This window comes from Anopheles nili (assembly GCF_943737925.1).
Source record: "Anopheles nili chromosome X unlocalized genomic scaffold, idAnoNiliSN_F5_01 X_unloc_30, whole genome shotgun sequence".
Lineage (NCBI taxonomy): Eukaryota > Metazoa > Arthropoda > Insecta > Diptera > Culicidae > Anopheles > Anopheles nili.
The window spans coordinates 40,518-52,500 of record NW_026525490.1 but is presented as its reverse complement, the minus strand read 5'-3'; positions in this window follow the sequence as shown (position 1 = coordinate 52,500).

Sequence of the window (11,983 nt, the reverse complement as noted above, 5' to 3'; positions counted from 1 at the left end):
AGGTGGACTATCATGCGAAACCACTTTTTTCGGTCCCTACGGTGCCCCTAGATGATGAAAAGTACAATCCGAGGTTGATTACGAACACTTTTGTGCACCCCCTTCCGTAGAGCAAAATCCTGAAGGTCGGGGTTGCGCACAAGTAGACCCCCTTCCGTAGAGCAAAATCCTGAAGGTCGGGGTCGCGCAAGGGTCGACATGGGTCGAGGTGGACTATCATGCGAAACCACTTTTTTCGGTCCCTACGGTGCCCCTAGATGATGAAAAGTACAATCCGAGGTTGATTACGAACACTTTTGTGCACCCCCTTCCGTAGAGCAAAATCCTGAAGGTCGGGGTTGCGCACAAGTCGACCCCCTTCCGTAGAGCAAAATCCTGAAGGTCGGGGTCGCGCAAGGGTCGACATGGGTCGAGGTGGACTATCATGCGAAACCACTTTTTTCGGTCCCTACGGTGCCCCTAGATGATGAAAAGTACAATCCGAGGTTGATTACGAACACTTTTGTGCACCCCCTTCCGTAGAGCAAAATCCTGAAGGTCGGGGTTGCGCACAAGTAGACCCCCTTCCGTAGAGCAAAATCCTGAAGGTCGGGGTCGCGCAAGGGTCGACATGGGTCGAGGTGGACTATCATGCGAAACCACTTTTTTCGGTCCCTACGGTGCCCCTAGATGATGAAAAGTACAATCCGAGGTTGATTACGAACACTTTTGTGCACCCCCTTCCGTAGAGCAAAATCCTGAAGGTCGGGGTCGCGCAAGGGTCGACATGGGTCGAGGTGGACTATCATGCGAAACCACTTTTTTCGGTCCCTACGGTGCCCCTAGATGATGAAAAGTACAATCCGAGGTTGATTACGAACACTTTTGTGCACCCCCTTCCGTAGAGCAAAATCCTGAAGGTCGGGGTTGCGCAAGGGTCGACATGGGTCGAGGTGGACTATCATGCGAAACCACTTTTTTCGGTCCCTACGGTGCCCCTAGATGATGAAAAGTACAATCCGAGGTTGATTACGAACACTTTTGTGCACCCCCTTCCGTAGAGCAAAATCCTGAAGGTCGGGGTTGCGCACAAGTCGACCCCCTTCCGTAGAGCAAAATCCTGAAGGTCGGGGTCGCGCAAGGGTCGACATGGGTCGAGGTGGACTATCATGCGAAACCACTTTTTTCGGTCCCTACGGTGCCCCTAGATGATGAAAAGTACAATCCGAGGTTGATTACGAACACTTTTGTGCACCCCCTTCCGTAGAGCAAAATCCTGAAGGTCGGGGTCGCGCAAGTGTCGACATGGGTCGAGGTGGACTATCATGCGAAACCACTTTTTTCGGTCCCTACGGTGCCCCTAGATGATGAAAAGTACAATCCGAGGTTGATTACGAACACTTTTGTGCACCCCCTTCCGTAGAGCAAAATCCTGAAGGTCGGGGTTGCGCAAGGGTCGACATGGGTCGAGGTGGACTATCATGCGAAACCACTTTTTTCGGTCCCTACGGTGCCCCTAGATGATGAAAAGTACAATCCGAGGTTGATTACGAACACTTTTGTGCACCCCCTTCCGTAGAGCAAAATCCTGAAGGTCGGGGTCGCACAAGTGTGCACCCCCTTCCGTAGAGCAAAATCCTGAAGGTCGGGGTCGCGCAAGGGTCGACATGGGTCGAGGTGGACTATCATGCGAAACCACTTTTTTCGGTCCCTACGGTGCCCCTAGATGATGAAAAGTACAATCCGAGGTTGATTACGAACACTTTTGTGCACCCCCTTCCGTAGAGCAAAATCCTGAAGGTCGGGGTTGCGCACAAGTAGACCCCCTTCCGTAGAGCAAAATCCTGAAGGTCGGGGTCGCGCAAGGGTCGACATGGGTCGAGGTGGACTATCATGCGAAACCACTTTTTTCGGTCCCTACGGTGCCCCTAGATGATGAAAAGTACAATCCGAGGTTGATTACGAACACTTTTGTGCACCCCCTTCCGTAGAGCAAAATCCTGAAGGTCGGGGTCGCGCAAGGGTCGACATGGGTCGAGGTGGACTATCATGCGAAACCACTTTTTTCGGTCCCTACGGTGCCCCTAGATGATGAAAAGTACAATCCGAGGTTGATTACGAACACTTTTGTGCACCCCCTTCCGTAGAGCAAAATCCTGAAGGTCGGGGTCGCACAAGTGTGCACCCCCTTCCGTAGAGCAAAATCCTGAAGGTCGGGGTCGCGCAAGGGTCGACATGGGTCGAGGTGGACTATCATGCGAAACCACTTTTTTCGGTCCCTACGGTGCCCCTAGATGATGAAAAGTACAATCCGAGGTTGATTACGAACACTTTTGTGCACCCCCTTCCGTAGAGCAAAATCCTGAAGGTCGGGGTTGCGCACAAGTAGACCCCCTTCCGTAGAGCAAAATCCTGAAGGTCGGGGTCGCGCAAGGGTCGACATGGGTCGAGGTGGACTATCATGCGAAACCACTTTTTTCGGTCCCTACGGTGCCCCTAGATGATGAAAAGTACAATCCGAGGTTGATTACGAACACTTTTGTGCACCCCCTTCCGTAGAGCAAAATCCTGAAGGTCGGGGTCGCACAAGTGTGCACCCCCTTCCGTAGAGCAAAATCCTGAAGGTCGGGGTCGCGCAAGGGTCGACATGGGTCGAGGTGGACTATCATGCGAAACCACTTTTTTCGGTCCCTACGGTGCCCCTAGATGATGAAAAGTACAATCCGAGGTTGATTACGAACACTTTTGTGCACCCCCTTCCGTAGAGCAAAATCCTGAAGGTCGGGGTTGCGCACAAGTCGACCCCCTTCCGTAGAGCAAAATCCTGAAGGTCGGGGTCGCGCAAGGGTCGACATGGGTCGAGGTGGACTATCATGCGAAACCACTTTTTTCGGTCCCTACGGTGCCCCTAGATGATGAAAAGTACAATCCGAGGTTGATTACGAACACTTTTGTGCACCCCCTTCCGTAGAGCAAAATCCTGAAGGTCGGGGTCGCGCAAGGGTCGACATGGGTCGAGGTGGACTATCATGCGAAACCACTTTTTTCGGTCCCTACGGTGCCCCTAGATGATGAAAAGTACAATCCGAGGTTGATTACGAACACTTTTGTGCACCCCCTTCCGTAGAGCAAAATCCTGAAGGTCGGGGTCGCACAAGTGTGCACCCCCTTCCGTAGAGCAAAATCCTGAAGGTCGGGGTCGCGCAAGGGTCGACATGGGTCGAGGTGGACTATCATGCGAAACCACTTTTTTCGGTCCCTACGGTGCCCCTAGATGATGAAAAGTACAATCCGAGGTTGATTACGAACACTTTTGTGCACCCCCTTCCGTAGAGCAAAATCCTGAAGGTCGGGGTCGCGCACAAGTCGACCCCCTTCCGTAGAGCAAAATCCTGAAGGTCGGGGTCGCGCAAGGGTCGACATGGGTCGAGGTGGACTATCATGCGAAACCACTTTTTTCGGTCCCTACGGTGCCCCTAGATGATGAAAAGTACAATCCGAGGTTGATTACGAACACTTTTGTGCACCCCCTTCCGTAGAGCAAAATCCTGAAGGTCGGGGTCGCGCAAGGGTCGACATGGGTCGAGGTGGACTATCATGCGAAACCACTTTTTTCGGTCCCTACGGTGCCCCTAGATGATGAAAAGTACAATCCGAGGTTGATTACGAACACTTTTGTGCACCCCCTTCCGTAGAGCAAAATCCTGAAGGTCGCGGTTGCGCACAAGTCGACCCCCTTCCGTAGAGCAAAATCCTGAAGGTCGGGGTCGCGCAAGGGTCGACATGGGTCGAGGTGGACTATCATGCGAAACCACTTTTTTCGGTCCCTACGGTGCCCCTAGATGATGAAAAGTACAATCCGAGGTTGATTACGAACACTTTTGTGCACCCCCTTCCGTAGAGCAAAATCCTGAAGGTCGGGGTTGCGCACAAGTAGACCCCCTTCCGTAGAGCAAAATCCTGAAGGTCGGGGTCGCGCAAGGGTCGACATGGGTCGAGGTGGACTATCATGCGAAACCACTTTTTTCGGTCCCTACGGTGCCCCTAGATGATGAAAAGTACAATCCGAGGTTGATTACGAACACTTTTGTGCACCCCCTTCCGTAGAGCAAAATCCTGAAGGTCGGGGTTGCGCACAAGTAGACCCCCTTCCGTAGAGCAAAATCCTGAAGGTCGGGGTCGCGCAAGGGTCGACATGGGTCGAGGTGGACTATCATGCGAAACCACTTTTTTCGGTCCCTACGGTGCCCCTAGATGATGAAAAGTACAATCCGAGGTTGATTACGAACACTTTTGTGCACCCCCTTCCGTAGAGCAAAATCCTGAAGGTCGGGGTCGCGCACAAGTCGACCCCCTTCCGTAGAGCAAAATCCTGAAGGTCGGGGTCGCGCAAGGGTCGACATGGGTCGAGGTGGACTATCATGCGAAACCACTTTTTTCGGTCCCTACGGTGCCCCTAGATGATGAAAAGTACAATCCGAGGTTGATTACGAACACTTTTGTGCACCCCCTTCCGTAGAGCAAAATCCTGAAGGTCGGGGTTGCGCACAAGTCGACCCCCTTCCGTAGAGCAAAATCCTGAAGGTCGGGGTTGCGCACAAGTAGACCCCCTTCCGTAGAGCAAAATCCTGAAGGTCGGGGTCGCGCAAGGGTCGACATGGGTCGAGGTGGACTATCATGCGAAACCACTTTTTTCGGTCCCTACGGTGCCCCTAGATGATGAAAAGTACAATCCGAGGTTGATTACGAACACTTTTGTGCACCCCCTTCCGTAGAGCAAAATCCTGAAGGTCGGGGTCGCGCAAGTGTCGACATGGGTCGAGGTGGACTATCATGCGAAACCACTTTTTTCGGTCCCTACGGTGCCCCTAGATGATGAAAAGTACAATCCGAGGTTGATTACGAACACTTTTGTGCACCCCCTTCCGTAGAGCAAAATCCTGAAGGTCGGGGTCGCACAAGTGTGCACCCCCTTCCGTAGAGCAAAATCCTGAAGGTCGGGGTCGCGCAAGGGTCGACATGGGTCGAGGTGGACTATCATGCGAAACCACTTTTTTCGGTCCCTACGGTGCCCCTAGATGATGAAAAGTACAATCCGAGGTTGATTACGAACACTTTTGTGCACCCCCTTCCGTAGAGCAAAATCCTGAAGGTCGGGGTCGCGCAAGTGTCGACATGGGTCGAGGTGGACTATCATGCGAAACCACTTTTTTCGGTCCCTACGGTGCCCCTAGATGATGAAAAGTACAATCCGAGGTTGATTACGAACACTTTTGTGCACCCCCTTCCGTAGAGCAAAATCCTGAAGGTCGGGGTTGCGCAAGGGTCGACATGGGTCGAGGTGGACTATCATGCGAAACCACTTTTTTCGGTCCCTACGGTGCCCCTAGATGATGAAAAGTACAATCCGAGGTTGATTACGAACACTTTTGTGCACCCCCTTCCGTAGAGCAAAATCCTGAAGGTCGGGGTCGCACAAGTGTGCACCCCCTTCCGTAGAGCAAAATCCTGAAGGTCGGGGTCGCGCAAGGGTCGACATGGGTCGAGGTGGACTATCATGCGAAACCACTTTTTTCGGTCCCTACGGTGCCCCTAGATGATGAAAAGTACAATCCGAGGTTGATTACGAACACTTTTGTGCACCCCCTTCCGTAGAGCAAAATCCTGAAGGTCGGGGTCGCGCAAGGGTCGACATGGGTCGAGGTGGACTATCATGCGAAACCACTTTTTTCGGTCCCTACGGTGCCCCTAGATGATGAAAAGTACAATCCGAGGTTGATTACGAACACTTTTGTGCACCCCCTTCCGTAGAGCAAAATCCTGAAGGTCGGGGTCGCGCAAGTGTCGACATGGGTCGAGGTGGACTATCATGCGAAACCACTTTTTTCGGTCCCTACGGTGCCCCTAGATGATGAAAAGTACAATCCGAGGTTGATTACGAACACTTTTGTGCACCCCCTTCCGTAGAGCAAAATCCTGAAGGTCGGGGTTGCGCAAGGGTCGACATGGGTCGAGGTGGACTATCATGCGAAACCACTTTTTTCGGTCCCTACGGTGCCCCTAGATGATGAAAAGTACAATCCGAGGTTGATTACGAACACTTTTGTGCACCCCCTTCCGTAGAGCAAAATCCTGAAGGTCGGGGTCGCACAAGTGTGCACCCCCTTCCGTAGAGCAAAATCCTGAAGGTCGGGGTCGCGCAAGGGTCGACATGGGTCGAGGTGGACTATCATGCGAAACCACTTTTTTCGGTCCCTACGGTGCCCCTAGATGATGAAAAGTACAATCCGAGGTTGATTACGAACACTTTTGTGCACCCCCTTCCGTAGAGCAAAATCCTGAAGGTCGGGGTCGCGCAAGGGTCGACATGGGTCGAGGTGGACTATCATGCGAAACCACTTTTTTCGGTCCCTACGGTGCCCCTAGATGATGAAAAGTACAATCCGAGGTTGATTACGAACACTTTTGTGCACCCCCTTCCGTAGAGCAAAATCCTGAAGGTCGGGGTCGCACAAGTGTGCACCCCCTTCCGTAGAGCAAAATCCTGAAGGTCGGGGTCGCGCAAGGGTCGACATGGGTCGAGGTGGACTATCATGCGAAACCACTTTTTTCGGTCCCTACGGTGCCCCTAGATGATGAAAAGTACAATCCGAGGTTGATTACGAACACTTTTGTGCACCCCCTTCCGTAGAGCAAAATCCTGAAGGTCGGGGTTGCGCACAAGTAGACCCCCTTCCGTAGAGCAAAATCCTGAAGGTCGGGGTCGCGCAAGGGTCGACATGGGTCGAGGTGGACTATCATGCGAAACCACTTTTTTCGGTCCCTACGGTGCCCCTAGATGATGAAAAGTACAATCCGAGGTTGATTACGAACACTTTTGTGCACCCCCTTCCGTAGAGCAAAATCCTGAAGGTCGGGGTCGCACAAGTGTGCACCCCCTTCCGTAGAGCAAAATCCTGAAGGTCGGGGTCGCGCAAGGGTCGACATGGGTCGAGGTGGACTATCATGCGAAACCACTTTTTTCGGTCCCTACGGTGCCCCTAGATGATGAAAAGTACAATCCGAGGTTGATTACGAACACTTTTGTGCACCCCCTTCCGTAGAGCAAAATCCTGAAGGTCGGGGTCGCGCAAGGGTCGACATGGGTCGAGGTGGACTATCATGCGAAACCACTTTTTTCGGTCCCTACGGTGCCCCTAGATGATGAAAAGTACAATCCGAGGTTGATTACGAACACTTTTGTGCACCCCCTTCCGTAGAGCAAAATCCTGAAGGTCGGGGTCGCGCAAGGGTCGACATGGGTCGAGGTGGACTATCATGCGAAACCACTTTTTTCGGTCCCTACGGTGCCCCTAGATGATGAAAAGTACAATCCGAGGTTGATTACGAACACTTTTGTGCACCCCCTTCCGTAGAGCAAAATCCTGAAGGTCGGGGTTGCGCACAAGTCGACCCCCTTCCGTAGAGCAAAATCCTGAAGGTCGGGGTCGCGCAAGGGTCGACATGGGTCGAGGTGGACTATCATGCGAAACCACTTTTTTCGGTCCCTACGGTGCCCCTAGATGATGAAAAGTACAATCCGAGGTTGATTACGAACACTTTTGTGCACCCCCTTCCGTAGAGCAAAATCCTGAAGGTCGGGGTTGCGCACAAGTCGACCCCCTTCCGTAGAGCAAAATCCTGAAGGTCGGGGTCGCGCAAGGGTCGACATGGGTCGAGGTGGACTATCATGCGAAACCACTTTTTTCGGTCCCTACGGTGGCCCTAGATGATGAAAAGTACAATCCGAGGTTGATTACGAACACTTTTGTGCACCCCCTTCCGTAGAGCAAAATCCTGAAGGTCGGGGTCGCACAAGTGTGCACCCCCTTCCGTAGAGCAAAATCCTGAAGGTCGGGGTCGCGCAAGGGTCGACATGGGTCGAGGTGGACTATCATGCGAAACCACTTTTTTCGGTCCCTACGGTGCCCCTAGATGATGAAAAGTACAATCCGAGGTTGATTACGAACACTTTTGTGCACCCCCTTCCGTAGAGCAAAATCCTGAAGGTCGGGGTCGCGCAAGGGTCGACATGGGTCGAGGTGGACTATCATGCGAAACCACTTTTTTCGGTCCCTACGGTGCCCCTAGATGATGAAAAGTACAATCCGAGGTTGATTACGAACACTTTTGTGCACCCCCTTCCGTAGAGCAAAATCCTGAAGGTCGGGGTCGCGCAAGGGTCGACATGGGTCGAGGTGGACTATCATGCGAAACCACTTTTTTCGGTCCCTACGGTGCCCCTAGATGATGAAAAGTACAATCCGAGGTTGATTACGAACACTTTTGTGCACCCCCAAAAATGGCCAAAATCCTGAAGGTCGGGTTCTCGGGGCGGTCGAGGCCCTCTGACGTGCACGACAAACCGGTACCCACGCCGAGCTTCAGAATTTGGTCTCCAGAGACTAAGTCCCAACCGAAACTGGCAACCCACAAAAGTGTACCAAGGAGTGGTCGGATCGAGTTACAGTGTTCGAGAGTATTGACGAGGATGGTTATACGCAACTTTTTGCTAAAGGTGTCCAAGACCGTCAGACCCTTACTTACGGAGATAAAAGACACGTGCGTGGTTGCTCGTGCCGAGCTTCAGAAATGTTGCTCCAGAGACTAAGTCCCAGAAAACCTTCCGACCCCAAAAACTCCCAGAAGGAGTCGTCGGATCGTTTCGCGATGTTCTAGCGAAATGTTCAACTAGACGGAATGCAACTTTTACCTAAAGGGGTCCAAGACCGTCAGACGCTTAGGTACGGAGATACGGGCATGGGTCGGTTTTCCCCATACAAAATACCCCATGGAAAACTGCAAAACCCCAAAACAGGTCGAAGGAGTGGTCGGATCGTTTCGTGGTGTTCTAGTGAAATGTTCCATTCGATAGGGCGCAACTTTTTGCTAAAGGTGTCCAAGACCGTCAGACCCTTACTTACGGAGATATAAGACACGTGCGTGGTTGCTCGTGCCGAGCTTCAGAAATGTTGCTCCAGAGACTAAGTCCCAGAAAACCTTCCGACCCCAAAAACTCCCAGAAGGAGTCGTCGGATCGTTTCGCGATGTTCTAGTGAAATGTTCAGCTCGACGAAATGCAACTTTTACCTAAAGGGGTGCAAGACCGTCAGACGCTTAGGTACGGAGATACGGGCATGGGTCGGTTTTCCCCATACAAAATACCCCATGGAAAACTGCAAAACCCCAAAACAGGTCGAAGGAGTGGTCGGATCGTTTCGTGGTGTTCTAGTGAAATGTTCCATTCGATAGAGCGCAACTTTTTGCTAAAGGTGTCCAAGACCGTCAGACCCTTACTTACGGAGATATAAGACACGTGCGTGGTTGCCCGTGCCGAGCTTCAGAAATGTTGCTCCAGAGACTAAGTCCCAGAAAACCTTCCGACCCCAAAAACTCCCAGAAGGAGGCCTCGGATCGTTTCGCGATGTTCTAGTGAAATGTTCAGCTCGACGGAATGCAAGTTTTACCTAAAGGGGTCCAAGACCGTCAGACGCTTAGGTACGGAGATACGGGCATGGGTCGGTTTTCCCCATACAAAATACCCCATGGAAAACTGCAAAACCCCAAAACAGGTCGAAGGAGTGGTCGGATCGTTTCGTGATGTTCTAGTGAAATGTTCCATTCGATAGGGCGCAACGTTTTGCTAAAGGCGTCCAAGACCGTCAGACACTTACTTACGGAGATATAAGACACGTGCGTGGTTGCTCGTGCCGAGCTTCAGAAATGTTGCTCCAGAGACTAAGTCCCAGAAAACCTTCCGACCCCAAAAACCCCCAGAAGGAGTCGTCGGATCGTTTCGCGATGTTCTAGTGAAATGTTCAGCTCGACGGAATGCAACTTTTACCTAAAGGGGTCCAAGACCGTCAGACGCTTAGGTACGGAGATACGGGCATGGGTCGGTTTTCCCCATACAAAATACCCCATGGAAAACTGCAAAACCCAAAAACAGGTCGAAGGAGTGGTCGGATCGTTTCGTGATGTTCTAGTGAAATGTTCCATTCGATAGGGCGCAACGTTTTGCTAAAGGTGTCCAAGACCGTCAGACACTTACTTACGGAGATATAAGACACGTGCGTGGTTGCTCGTGCCGAGCTTCAGAAATGTTGCTCCAGAGACTAAGTCCCAGAAAACCTTCCGACCCCAAAAACTCCCAGAAGGAGTCGTCGGATCGTTTCGCGATGTTCTAGTGAAATGTTCAGCTTGGCAAAATGCAACTTTTACTTTAAGGGGTCCAAGACCGTCAGACGCTTAGGCACGGAGATACGGGCATGGGTCGGTTTTCCCCATACAAAATACCCCATGGAAAACTGCAAAACCCCAAAACAGGTCGAAGGAGTGGTCGGATCGTTTCGTGGTGTTCTAGTGAAATGTTCCATTCGATAGGGCGCAACTTTTTGCTAAAGGTGTCCAAGACCGTCAGACCCTTACTTACGGAGATATAAGACACGTGCGTGGTTGCTCGTGCCGAGCTTCAGAAATGTTGCTCCAGAGACTAAGTCCCAGAAAACCTTCCGACCCCAAAAACTCCCAGAAGGAGTCGTCGGATCGTTTCGCGATGTTCTAGTGAAATGTTCAGCTCGACGAAATGCAACTTTTACCTAAAGGGGTCCAAGACCGTCAGACGCTTAGGTACGGAGATACGGGCATGGGTCGGTTTTCCCCATACAAAATACCCCATGGAAAACTGCAAAACCCCAAAACAGGTCGAAGGAGTGGTCGGATCGTTTCGTGGTGTTCTAGTGAAATGTTCCATTCGATAGAGCGCAACTTTTTGCTAAAGGTGTCCAAGACCGTCAGACCCTTACTTACGGAGATATAAGACACGTGCGTGGTTGCCCGTGCCGAGCTTCAGAAATGTTGCTCCAGAGACTAAGTCCCAGAAAACCTTCCGACCCCAAAAACTCCCAGAAGAAGTCGTCGGATCGTTTCGCGATGTTCTAGCGAAATGTTCAGCTCGACGGAATGCAACTTTTACCTAAAGGGGTCCAAGACCGTCAGACGCTTAGGTACGGAGATACGGGCATGGGTCGGTTTTCCCCATACAAAATACCCCATGGAAAACTGCAAAACCCCAAAACAGGTCGAAGGAGTGGTCGGATCGTTTCGTGGTGTTCTAGTGAAATGTTCCATTCGATAGGGCGCAACTTTTTGCTAAAGGTGTCCAAGACCGTCAGACCCTTACTTACGGAGATATAAGACACGTGCGTGGTTGCTCGTGCCGAGCTTCAGAAATGTTGCTCCAGAGACTAAGTCCCAGAAAACCTTCCGACCCCAAAAACTCCCAGAAGGAGTCGTCGGATCGTTTCGCGATGTTCTAGTGAAATGTTCAGCTCGACGGAATGCAACTTTTACCTAAAGGGGTCCAAGACCGTCAGACGCTTAGGTACGGAGATACGGGCATGGGTCGGTTTTCCCCATACAAAATACCCCATGGAAAACTGCAAAACCCCAAAACAGGTCGAAGGAGTGGTCGGATCGTTTCGTGATGTTCTAGTGAAATGTTCCATTCGATAGGGCGCAACGTTTTGCTAAAGGTGTCCAAGACCGTCAGACCCTTACTTACGGAGATATAAGACACGTGCGTGGTTGCTCGTGCCGAGCTTCAGAAATGTTGCTCCAGAGACTAAGTCCCAGAAAACCTTCGGACCCCAAAAACTCCCAGAAGGAGTCGTCGGATCGTTTCGCGATGTTCTAGTGAAATGTTCAGCTCGACGGAATGCAACTTTTACCTAAAGGGGTCCAAGACCGTCAGACGCTTAGGTACGGAGATACGGGCATGGGTCGGTTTTCCCCATACAAAATACCCCATGGAAAACTGCAAAACCCCAAAACAGGTCGAAGGAGTGGTCGGATCGTTTCGTGGTGTTCTAGTGAAATGTTCCATTCGATAGGGCGCAACTTTTTGCTTAAGGTGTCCAAGACCGTCAGACCCTTACTTACGGAGATATAAGACACGTGCGTGGTT